The sequence below is a fragment of the Lissotriton helveticus genome, chromosome 9, assembly GCF_964261635.1.
Source record: "Lissotriton helveticus chromosome 9, aLisHel1.1, whole genome shotgun sequence".
Lineage (NCBI taxonomy): Eukaryota > Metazoa > Chordata > Amphibia > Caudata > Salamandridae > Lissotriton > Lissotriton helveticus.
The window spans coordinates 856,929,877-856,942,552 of NC_136070.1; positions in this window are offsets into that span (position 1 = coordinate 856,929,877).

The following is a 12,676-nucleotide window of genomic DNA, read 5'->3' on the forward strand; positions in this document are numbered from 1 at the left end:
TGCACATCACACACCATGGCACCAAAGAAAAATCCAAAGTTCACAGACAGTGAGTTGAAGGTCATGGTGGATGAAATCATCCGTGTTGAACCACATCTCTACGGTACCCCAGTCCAGCAGACCACCGTGGCAACCAAAAACAACATGTGGGACAGGATAGTGACCAGAGTGAATGCGTCAGGGACCGTGCCACGCACCAAACACGAGATCCAGAGGCGGTGGCATGACCTCAAGACAAGGGTGAAAGGCATCAGGGCAAAGAACCACCTGCGGGCACACCACACTGGCGGCGGCAGTCCCCCGGAGCCCATACCATATGCAGAATGGGAGGAGAAGGTGCTGGGCATACTGCACCCTGAGAGCCTGGAAGGAATCGAAGAGGGACTAGAGGCTGGTAAGTACAAAGCAATGACCACTATCACACTGCCATGGTCTGCCTTGCACAACTGCCAAGACACATCTCCTAGGCTCCAATCCATGCATGTGGGCCACATAATCACCCAAATGTGAAGTCCTGGGCTCAAATGCACCCACCATGACCAAACACAAATGTTGCCTCCTATGTTTCCAGCCTTGCATGTTGTCAAAGCAGCCAGCACCACAACTCCCAACAGGCCCCCATGTCCACAGGGAGGGTGGTGGGGTGTGTATGAGAGGTGGGTGGGGTGTGTGAGAGACCAGCACTACAACTCCCAACAGGCTCCCATGTCCACAGGAGGGTGGCGGTGGGTGGGGTGTGTGATAGACGGTATGCACCTGTTACAACGCATTCGTTACTCCGCACTACCATTACAACGCGACTTTTATAACGCATACCATTACAACGCATTGCGCTGGGGGGCGCTATAGGATAGGGAATGGTATAATTTACTATCCAACACCTTCCCTAGGGTCCACGGGGACTGGAGTTAGAATAGTAAATTATACTTACCACTATCCAGCACCCCAAAGCGCTATGCGTTGTAATGGTATGCGTTGTAATGGTCGCGTTGTAATGGTAGGTAGTTGTAACGGTATGCGGAGTAACGTCATACATCCGTGATAGACCAGCACTACAACTCCCAACAGGCCCCCATGTCTCATCCCAGAGCAAGATTGTGTCATCACACCATTTGCTGACCACTGCATCTCCTCCTGCAAACTGACAGGTAGATACACATCTTCACAGGGGGAACATCCATTAGCAGGACAGGACCACACATATCCAAGTATTGCCTTCCCACCTCCACGCCTCCATATAGGCCTGTACTGTCAACCACAACAAAATGATGACAACAACAACCATGTCCTGATTACATAGTGATTTGTAATGTTGGTACCAAAAACATGTCATGTCCACAGCATTGATCATGAAAATCTTGTCCCTCAGGTGATCGCAACGTGACTGGCGAAAGCAGCAACCGCCAGCACCAGTCGCCCCCCTCACAGCACGGACTCTCTGGGGACGATCCCATTGCCAGCTCGGGTGCAGAGGACGATGTGGGCCCAAGCAGACTCCCAGGGCTATCAGGCTCCCAGGACATCCCTGCCTCTACCACCTTGGCCTGTGTCACTACTCCAACACCTGCCATTGTGAGCTGTGCAGCCACCACCACCACCACCTCCACCACAACCACCATCACCACTCCTGCCTGTGCCACCCTGCCTGACCCATTGCCCGATGATGGGCCATCGACATCCCAGGCAAGCAGGGAGAGTGGACGTGAGAGGACACAGGTGAGGGCACAGCTCACAACCAGGAGTGCAGTTGTCAGGCGGGGTGGGGAAGGACACCCACTCCATCCTGGCGCCGAAACCCTGGAAGCCATCGCCAGAGTCCATGCCTCCTATGAGCGGTCGCAGGTACAGTCCGATCGGGCCCACCAAGACTCACAAGAGAGCAGCCATTTATTGCGGTCCATTGATACACGCATAGGCCAAATTGTGGACCTCATGGGCCAGCAAACTGCTCTGTGGAGGGATTGGTTATCCCACGCCACACCACCACCCCCTCACCCAAGTGCCCAGCGGGACCGGTCACCAACACCACCGCCACCCACACCTGAGCCCACGGACAGGGAGGTGGCCCCTGATCAACCTGCCCCCACAGCTGTCTCGGCTCCAAGACGGAGGGGCCGTCCGAGGCTGGATTTAGGTGAGAGCAGTGGAAATGCCCCATCTACCCGCTCTAAGAGGGGCCGCCAATGACTTCACCCTTGCTTGAGCCTGACATTCACCCTGCCAACTATCCTGCCCCACAATGCCAAGCATTGGCACACGTCTGTTGGACTAGGTGGACATCACACAATGTGGTGTCCCCACAGTGTATTCATCTGCCATGACCTTCAACTCTCACTTCCCCCCAACACTTACTTGTAAATATGCACCAACATCAATCCTCAACCTGTTAATAAACCTCACGTAAACACTCAATGATGTGTGACCTCCATGTTTTAATCACATGATTGTCTTAGAATTTGTCGTTACCAGGTGCGGGGATCAATGTTGTTGAGAATCATGCCTCTGTGGGAGTGACCTAGGGATAATGAGAGAACAACAAACACAGGTCAGGAAAGTGATTCACACCCATCACAACACACTATACTGCAACATGCCACAAACCACACTCCTCACCAATTAAGTGGATCAAAGGACACACATCAGGGAGCTTTGCATGTACACCATCTACCACACACATTTTCAAACAGAACATACCGTAACAGGCAGTATAGACACACCACATCCACACTCCACCAGCAAACATACATCAAGCATTGTCTAGCTGCACAAGAGGTAGTTACTCACATTCAAGGAAAATAGCGATCAATGAGCTGACGCCTCTGGTCCACACCTTCTTCCTCACCACTATCCTCATCAGTCGACATGGGTGGGATGGGAGGCCGAGCAACCTGTTGGTATTCAGGGTCCATGATCAGTTCAAGGTTATTGCGCAAGGCCAGGTTGTGGAGCATGCAGCAGGCAATCACGATTTTGCATACTTTGCCTGGTGAGTATGGTAGGGCCCCTCCGGTTTTATCCAGGCAGCGAAACCTAGACTTCAGCAGTCCAAAAGTACGTTCCACCACTCGACGTGTCCTCCCATGGGCATCATTATAACGCATTTCACCAGGTGTAGTAGGATTACGTATGGGACTCAGCAGCCACGGCCGGTTTGGGTACGCAGAGTCGCCTATGTGGGTGGATGACAGACACAAATATCATTACCAGGATTGGTGGGAACACCATGCCACACATACAACACAACTGTCCTCACAGCATACTCACCTACAAGCCACGCATGTTCTGGACGCAGATTAGCCATCAGTTGGGGGACACTGCTGCTCCGCAGGATGTGTGAGTCATGTGCGGAGCCTGGAAATCTGGCACACACATGGGGGATGATGTTGTCAGCCAGGCACACCACTTGCACGTTGATCGAATGGTAATGCTTTTGATTGCCATATACAGGTTCACGTGCCTGGGGTGGAATGAGACCGATATGTGTGCCATCAATGGAACCCACTACGTGTGGTATCTGTGCCAGGGCATAGAAGTCCCCTTTGACTGCCAACTCTGCCGGCCGTGGAAAATGGATGTAATCATCCTTGTAAAGCATCATGGCATTCAGAACATCCCGCAGTACCATGCTGAACATGGATTGTGATATCCCCCCGGCATGTCCAACTGTGTACTGGAAGGTGCCAGTTGCAAAGAAGTGAAGTGCCGCCATCACCTTTGCTGTGGGTGTAATAGCTCCAGGATATGTTCTGCGTGGCTGCAGATGAGGTGACAATTGGGCTACAAGCTACAGAAATCTACGTCGATCAAGCCTTAATTTGCGGATCACCTCCTCGTCAACCATGTCCTCCAGCACAGTGTATGGTCGATGCACATTTGGAGCCCTCCTGTGTGGGAGTAGATGGGAGCAGATGTTATGTTATGTTATGTTATTGTCATTTTTATTGCGCACAGATGCTCCAGCGAAGGAGCGTCCTGGCGCAGGGAAAGGTGGACATAACACAACACTAAAACCAGGAACAAAGAAGAAACAGGGATAATAAAACAAGAAAGCTTTAAAACAGGAAGGTTTTCAAGGCCCTACGAAATGATAATAGTTCATCCAACTGGCGGATTTCCAAGGGGAGCGCATTTCAGAGAGTCGCAGCTCTCACTCGAAAGGAGCGTCCACCCATCCGGCTCAGTCTGAAACGGAGGACAACCACAAGAGATTGACCGAGAGATCTGAGTGAGCGAGTTGGAACATAGGGAGAGACAAGTTTATTAAGTATCTCAGGTGCCGACTCTTGCAAAATGTTAAAGACCAGGCTAAGAGCCTTAAAGTGAATTCTATTTTTGATCAGTAGCCAGTGCAAGGACCGAAGAGTTTTGGAGGTCGAACAGGTCCGAGGCAAACCGACCACCGCCCTCGCCGCTGCATTCTGTACCCGTTGTAGACGAAGGATCTCAGCTTGGTTTGCTCCAAGAAGGAGTGAACTAGCGTAGTCCAACCGGGAAATAATCATCGCTTGGATGACCAGCTGTCTTGTTGGGGCATCAAAAAATTTAAGCACCGGTCTTAACCCGCGTAATACACCAAAGCAGCCTGCCGCCACTCTCTTGGTGTGGGTCACGAAGCTTAATGTGTGGTCAAGCCACACTCCCAGATTCCTGAGTTCCAGGACTGGTGCCGGGGCCGGCCCCAGCTCAGGTGGCCACCAACTGTACCCCCAACGCTCCGCATCTCTTCCAACGATCATCACCTCCATTTTTTTCGCGTTCAGCTGGAGACAGTTGTTATTCATCCAGCTGGCCACCTCTCTCAGTCCGTTTCGGAACCTGGGGGCATCCTGCTCGGCATCCCCGCTGATCGTAACCGCTAGCTGAGTGTCGTCGGCATAAGAGACCATGGTTAGGCCCCACTGCCTGGCGACCTCAGCCAGCGGCTGCACGTACAGATTGAAAAGCGTGGGACTCAGCGAGGAGCCCTGGGGAACCCCCAGGTCCAAAAGATGGTACTTGGACTGAAAAGGAGGGGTGGCAACGCAGAAGGAGCGATCACTAAGGAAGGAGCGGAACCATTGCAGAGCCGAGCCACAAACGCCAATGTCCTGTAAGCGGTGTAGAAGGATGCGATGGGACACAGTGTCAAAGGCAGCGCTAAGATCTAATAAAACACTCGCTGCCGTTTGACCTGCATCCAACACAGTCGGTAAATGCTCAACCATTGCCAGAAGGGCCGTCTCCGTGCTGTGACCAGCACGGAACCCATTCTGCATGGGATCGAGGACATTGGCTCGGGTCATATGCTCCGCGAGGGCCAGATTTACATGGGCCTCCATAACTTTGGCCGGCCAAGGAAGCAGAGAGATAGGGCGGTAGTTTTCTGGTTTTAAAGGATTCAGAGATGGTTTTTTAAGGATCAGGGAAACCACCCCTTGCTTCCACTTGGCGGGAACAAGGCCCGAGGTCAGGGAGAGATTAATCAGTGAGCACACTATCGTGCTTCCCTGAAAAGCAACATCCCTGAAGAGGGCAGATCTTAGCGGGTCTGCGGGCGAGCCGGATTTGACACGCTGTGCCCACTTGGCAAACCCCTCGTCAGAAAGAATGGGAAGAGAGTGCAGCGACGGACAGCTACTGGAGCCCCTCGAGGGGATCACAGGTAGCGTCGTACTTGGAAACGCCTGGTAGATGTTCTTAACTTTGTCCAAGAAAAAAGTGGCCAGGGTTTCGCAGTGGGAGATGGAACTATCCACCTGAGGGGCAGCTCTCTTTGCCATCAGATCTTTTATGGTTTTAAAGATGGTCTTGGAAGGATTGAGGCTGCTACGGAATTCTGCCGCGTAGAACGCCGCCCGGGTTCTGCTATAGCTCGATGGTAGAGCTTAACAGAAGCCAGATAAGCAGTTTTTCTGACGGCGTCATACGTCTTACGCCACTCCCTTTCTGCCCGTCTACAGGAGGCCTTCAAGGCGCGGAGAGCACTGTCGTACCAGGGGCTAGCCTGCCGGGAGCTGGATTTGCTGGAGATGATAGGTACCAGGGCGTCAAGCGCCTTAGTAATCCAGTTACAAAAAAGGGCATAGCCCGAGGTAGCATTAAGCAGGGGACCTAAGGGCTCGACAGCCATGATGTGATGAAGGTCCTCTAGCCTAAGCTTGTTCCAGTGGCACCGAGGAATCCACTTAGAAGGTGGAATAGTAGGGGTAACAGGAAGGGGTAGCCAGACGGACACCAGAAAGTGGTCAGACCATACCACAGGAGAAACCGCCGCAATTTGGACATCCGTTAGGTTCGTAAAAAATGGATCCAAAGTGTGACCGGCCAAATGTGTAGGTTGAGAGACCAGTTGGGTCAACTGCAGGGCCTCTAGGTCGGCCAGAAAACCACTGATGGCCAAGGTCTCTAGCCTGTCGAAATGGAGGTTGAGGTCACCTAAGATCGAACAATTGGCGCAGCCACTAGCCAGTGTGCTCACCGCCTCCGGAAAGGCGCCCCTAAAAGCAACATCGCTGCCTGGGGGGGGCGATAAACAACCATCCCTGACAGCGAGAACTGGGGACTGATGATGATCTTAAACAGCGCGCTTTCGCATCCAGCGATCTGCAGGACCGTCCAGGTACACGCGAAAGTGGATTTGATAAATAAGGCGATACCTCCGCCTCTAGACCGGCGATTAGATGTAAAACATGAATAGCCAGGAGGACAGGCAAGATTGACTATGGCGTCATCGGTGTCCTGAAGCCAAGTTTCGGTAATGGCAAACAGGTCTGGCAGCTCGTCCAAGATTAGGTCTGCAATGGACAGGTGGTGTTTTACCAGAGATCTGGTGTTAAGATTTAGGAGTCGTAGACCATGCCCCAAGTCTCCAATCGCCGGCAAAACACCAGAATGTACTCGTGGAGCGAGGGGGGCGGCAGGGGCACGAATACCTACTGGCCGGTCCAACGACCACCTCTTACAGGCACACTGATACGGGCCACACAGCGGATGGTACGATGCAAAGGAGCACCGCGGGAGAGAATCCCTGATAGCTCGAAGCGAGGCACTAGAGTAAACGATCATCCTATCACTCAGAGGGTGATGCCAGGAGAGACCCGCGACGTCCCGCGCGTCCTTAGCGCGGACGGGCGCAGACGGGCAGACTCTGGCTCGACTCCGGTGCGAGTCAGGCGCTACCGCTGCGCGTCACCGCTGCGCGGGCAGAGTGAGCTTTAAGTACCAGCTCACCTGGGCTACTGGAAAGCACTAGAGCGCTCAGGCAAATGGCGCGTTCAGGCAGAGACCACCCCCAAGATGGCGGCCAAGCGCCACGAGGAGGCAGCAAAAAGACAGCAAACTCCGCGCTAAACGCGGTGAGGGCACAGTTTAAAGTGCAAGAATGTGGGCACAACAATTTTATAATTAAAATCAGGGGAAAACGAAATAAAATAAACACAAATAGAAAAACGGTATTTTAAAATGGTAATAAGCGCAGCACGCTTAAATAGAGACCAGCATAGCGCGCATGCAGGCACCTTTCCCAAGGCCGAGCAACAGAAGAGCTCGCCTTAAGTACCAGCTCACCTGGGCTACTGGAAAGCGCTAGAGCGCTCAGGCAAATGGCGCGTTCAGGCAGAGACCACCCCCAAGATGGCGGCCAAGCGCCACGAGGAGGCAGCAAAAAGACAGGAAACTCCGCGCTAAACGCGGTGAGGGCACAGTTTAAAGTGCAAGAATGTGGGCACAACAATTTTATAATTAAAATCAGGGGAAAACGAAATAAAATAAACACAAATAGAAAAACGGTATTTTAAAATGGTAATAAGCGCAGCACGCTTAAATAGAGACCAGCATAGCGCGCATGCAGGCACCTTTCCCAAGGCCGAGCAACAGAAGAGCTCGCCTTAAGTACCAGCTCACCCGGGCTACTGGAAAGCGCTAGAGCGCTCAGGCAAATGGCGCGTTCAGGCAGAGACCACCCCCAAGATGGCGGCCAAGCGCCACGAGGAGGCAGCAAAAAGACAGCAAACTCCGCGCTAAACGCCAATGTCAATTGACCAACAACGCATAGCTGTTCCACACTATCACATGTTGACCAACACAATACAAATAAGACATGATGCAGACAATGATTATATGTGTGACGTGACCAATATTTCATGCAATACAGATAACTACAAAAACAATGTTCAGCCACAAACAACATCATGTGTGCAAACATGTCCAATGTAACGTGCACACATGTCTAAAGAACTGCCAACAACACATGACTGAGGACCCAAATGTGGACAAGCGTCACCACAGACACACATGCACGTGCAGACACAACATGAACATGGAACACACCCTCCTTGTCTTCATGCACCAATGCTGGGCATCCTCACATGTCATGCATGGGCACACAACAGGCAACACACATACGCATTCCACAGAATGCATGTATACCCCCATCATTGTTACTTGTACACACAAACCACACACTCACAACAGCTTCTGAATGTGGTTAGACACCCTTGATGTACTGTGTAGATGTGTACAAATTTAAACATGTGTACGCAAAACCAAGACGTCAACACGTCGCCATACACATGTGATGCAACTTGGGTGCACATCAATAGCCATAGTTAACCACTGGCAAGGTCAATAGTATGACCACACATGCAAAAAAGTGGACATGAAACACACAGGTGGCCACGGGCCATTGACTTGACATCATAATTGTTGCAGCATTCTGTACATGTCCTAACACACATGTACAACTATCAACATTACATGTGTGCGGAGACATGCAATGTGTGTACATACGCCATGTGTGGACACCTTCCACCTACACAGAAGTTGATCGTTGTTCATGATATTGTGCATGACATATGCTGTATGGTCAAGGACCATCACGGTCACACCCCTCAAAACGCATGTGTGGACTACCGCGACGGTGCATCATTTGAAAATGAACACTCAGTGGCGTCGCTATGGCGGTACACGCATTCCGCGTGGGCGGTGCAGGCTAACACATACTTTTGAATATGCAATTCAAAATGGCAGTTGATACCCCCCCTTACAGTCACATTGGAGCACCCACCGCAGACCGCCGGTCCTGGCTGGTCACACACCGCCGGGTGCTGGCCGGTCACACCCTGCCAGCACCCGGCGGTGGGTGACCGGCCAGCACCCGGCAGTGGGTGACCGGCCAGGACCGGCCGTGGGTGACCGGCCACCACCCGGCGGTGGGTGACCGGCCAGGACTGGCGGTGGGTGACCGGCCAGGCCCATCCATGCCATGGTAACCTCAATGCACTGGCCGATCACCCACCGCCAGCACCCGGCGTTGGGTGACCGGCCAGGACTGGCGGTGGGTGACCGGCCAGGCCCATCCATGCCATGGTAACCTCAATGCACTGGCCGATCACCCACCGCCAGCACCCGGCGGTGGGTGACCGGCCAGGACTGGCGGTGGGTGACCGGCCAGGCCCATCCATGCCATGGTAACCTCAGTGCACTGGCCGATCATCCACCGCCAGCACCCGGCGGTGGGTGACCGGCCAGGATCGGCGGTCCGCGGCGGTTGCTGCACTGTGACTGTAAGGGGGGTATCAACTGCCATTTCGAATTGCATATTCAAAAGTATGTGTTAGCCTGCACCGCCCACGTGGAATGCGTGCACCGCCATAGTGACGCTAGGGTTTGATTTTGTTCAAATGATGCACCGTCGTGGAAGCGCAAACATGCGGTAGCAGATCTGTGACCGTGACGGTCCGTGCACATGTAGCCAATGGAAAGAGGTAACGCGGGGCGCGTATGCGCATTCAAATATAGCAGAAGCCATGCACCGCCACAACAGGGCCAGTCATTGGCTCTTTTTGAATGAGACATCCAGGGAAAAACCAATTGCTGCAGACGTGTGCCACTGATATGAGCTCAGGGCTCTATATATGTGTGAATTTCTGCAGCACACATTCCCTGCTTTCAGCCACTGCTGCCTGCGACCATCACCTTGACCTGCTGCTGCTGAGCTATCCAACAACTGCTGCCTGCGACCATCACCTCGACCTGCTGCTGCTGAGCTATCCAACAACTGCTGCTGTACTGCCACAGTCGTGAACCTTGCCATGCAGAGAGTGCGAGAGACCCGGTCTCGTCCCTCCACCGCAGCGGAGCTGGATGTCCTGGTGGACGGTGTGCTCAGCCACTATGAATGGCTCTACGGTGCCCCCGGACAGGTGGTAAGTGCAGTGGGGGACATGTTGGTGTGCATGAGGTGGTCACTGACTCCTGGCTTCTGCAAACTTTGCGGTGTGCTGTGGGACCTTCACATGTGTTGTGCTGAGCATGGCTGCATAAAGATACGTGTTCCTACGATGTTTGTGAATGTCAAACTGTCCACTGACGTTTCCCTCTTGTCTCCCATCATGGTAGGTCAAGCTGCACCTTCGCAAGGCCATGTGGAGGACCATAGCACATGATGTACGGAAAGTGGGGGTGTGCAATAGACGGCACACACACTACCACAAGCGCTGGGACGACATATCCAGGCTAAGCAAGAATGTTGCCGAGATGACACTGGGGATGATTCCAAGATCAACCTGTCTGGCCCGACGCACCATGACCCCTCTAATGCACCGTATCATTGCTGTGACGCATCCTGACCTGTCCGCCCGGCTGAGAGGGGATCAACAGCAAACTAGCGGTAAGCAGACTGTATGTGTGTGAGACTTGTGAGTGCATGCATGTATTGTGCTCAGACACAGTAGTGACATCTGTGGTGCGTTTGTTTTGCTGCAATTGCATGTTGGTGCCATTAGCGGAGTGAGCGGTAGCCTCCATGTCCGCTAGGTGGACATACCACTTGCTTTGTTTTTGAGGGTTCCAGGACATGCCCTTGAGGTCTGTGGTCCCATGGCATGACATGTGTGCTGGTCTGCATGCAGTTGCCCTGTTTGTATTATGTACATGTTTCACAGCCAACACCGGTTGTTTGATTTGAGGATGTCTGGTAGGGGTGGGTCATATGCAGGATTGGTGCTACATGTTATTCGACTGTATGGAAAGTTGTGATTTTGTAACCTTATGTACGTGAGTGTGGCACTTAGGTAAAACTCTTTTCTCTCTCTTTCAGCTTGGCAGAGGGCACTGACCCACAGACGATGGAAATGAGTGGTGGCAATGCATCTGCATCCGAAATCACACACACGCAGACTGACACTGAAGAGGGCAGCCCCGGAGAGGGGGACAGAACCGTCCCTGAGGACTCATATGTGGAGACACCATCGTCCTCATCTTCAGACAGTGTTGGTGAGTCAGCACTGTTGTCACAAACAGGGAGTGGGCAATCAACACCTTCAGTTGGGACACAGCACACAGGGCCCACACTGCCACCCACTGCAACAAGTACTGCTCGTGCTCGCCAGAGTAGGGGGAGCAGAGTTGCCTTCGGTGCAGGCACCGCAGATCACACCAAATCTATTGCATTTTCAATGCTTGTTTACTTTGGTTCCTTCAAGAAAGCATTCAGATGTGTTACACATTTGCCATAAATTCAGAATGTTAGCACTCTAATATGGCAATGAAGCCAATACACTATCTCTGTATCAGCTTTAATGTTAAACATTGCGCACGCGGCTTGTAAATAGGCCAATCAAACCAATACACTATCTCTGTATCAGATTTAATGTCAAACATTGCGCACGCGGCTTGTAAATATGCAAATGAAACCAATACACAATCTCTGTATAATAATAATAATAATAATATAATCTTTATTCGGAATTTCAAATTTAGAAATCCATAAAAGCATGATAACACATAATAAAACAGTTGTATATGTACATATTTAAAAAGGTACAGAACGATTATATATGACAGGTAAATTGCGCTTCTGAGTTATAAAACATTAGTTTAGGGAAATCACTTTAGAGATTTTTTTCTGTGTCTGTGTATACACTTCAGAAAATTGAGCACATGATAGCAGGAAACTTCAGTGTCCAAAAGCTGTAAACACAGCATGGCGGGGCGACATTGTCTGAGACCCCAGGATTTTAATAAAGTCAATAACCAAACCTTGCGATGTTCGTTATAAAACTTGCAAAACAAGACAGTATGCAAGGTAGTTTGTGTTGACTTTTCGTCACAGGGGCATAAGGGTGGATTCGAATCCCAAACATTTGCTATTGGAAAAGCTACCTGTCTGTGAAACATATTTAGTCTGAATCTTGTCAGTAAAAAACGGTCAAACATGCCAATATTAAGATTTAGGTAGGGCTGAATTAAAAAAGTAGATTGGACCATTATCGCGTGTTGAACAGACGGTTTACCTGCTTCAGATTGTAATCTCAGGTTTTCCAAGTGTCCCAGGGCTAATGCTTTTAGTTGTTTCTTTGTAAGTTCTCTGATTTTTCCAGGATTTGAGTAATATTGCTCTGCCCCAAGGTCAATGCAAAAGTTCCTGATATAGGCTAACCATTTGATTTTTAAAGCGTGGTCCAGTGTCATCGCGTCAGCCACTATCGTCTTGGTGAGGTCATTTTTTTCTGAGGTCCAGATACGGCGCCATGAGAGTAGCGGTTGGATTTTTGCCAGGTCCTCGATGTGTGGGACGCCTAGTTCAGCGTGGCAAGCATAAGTTGACGATCGCTTTGGGGCCATCAGTAAAAACCTTAAAAAGTTATTTTCTGCTGTTTGCAAGGAAGTGACGTCAGTGTGACCCCATAAGCTTGCT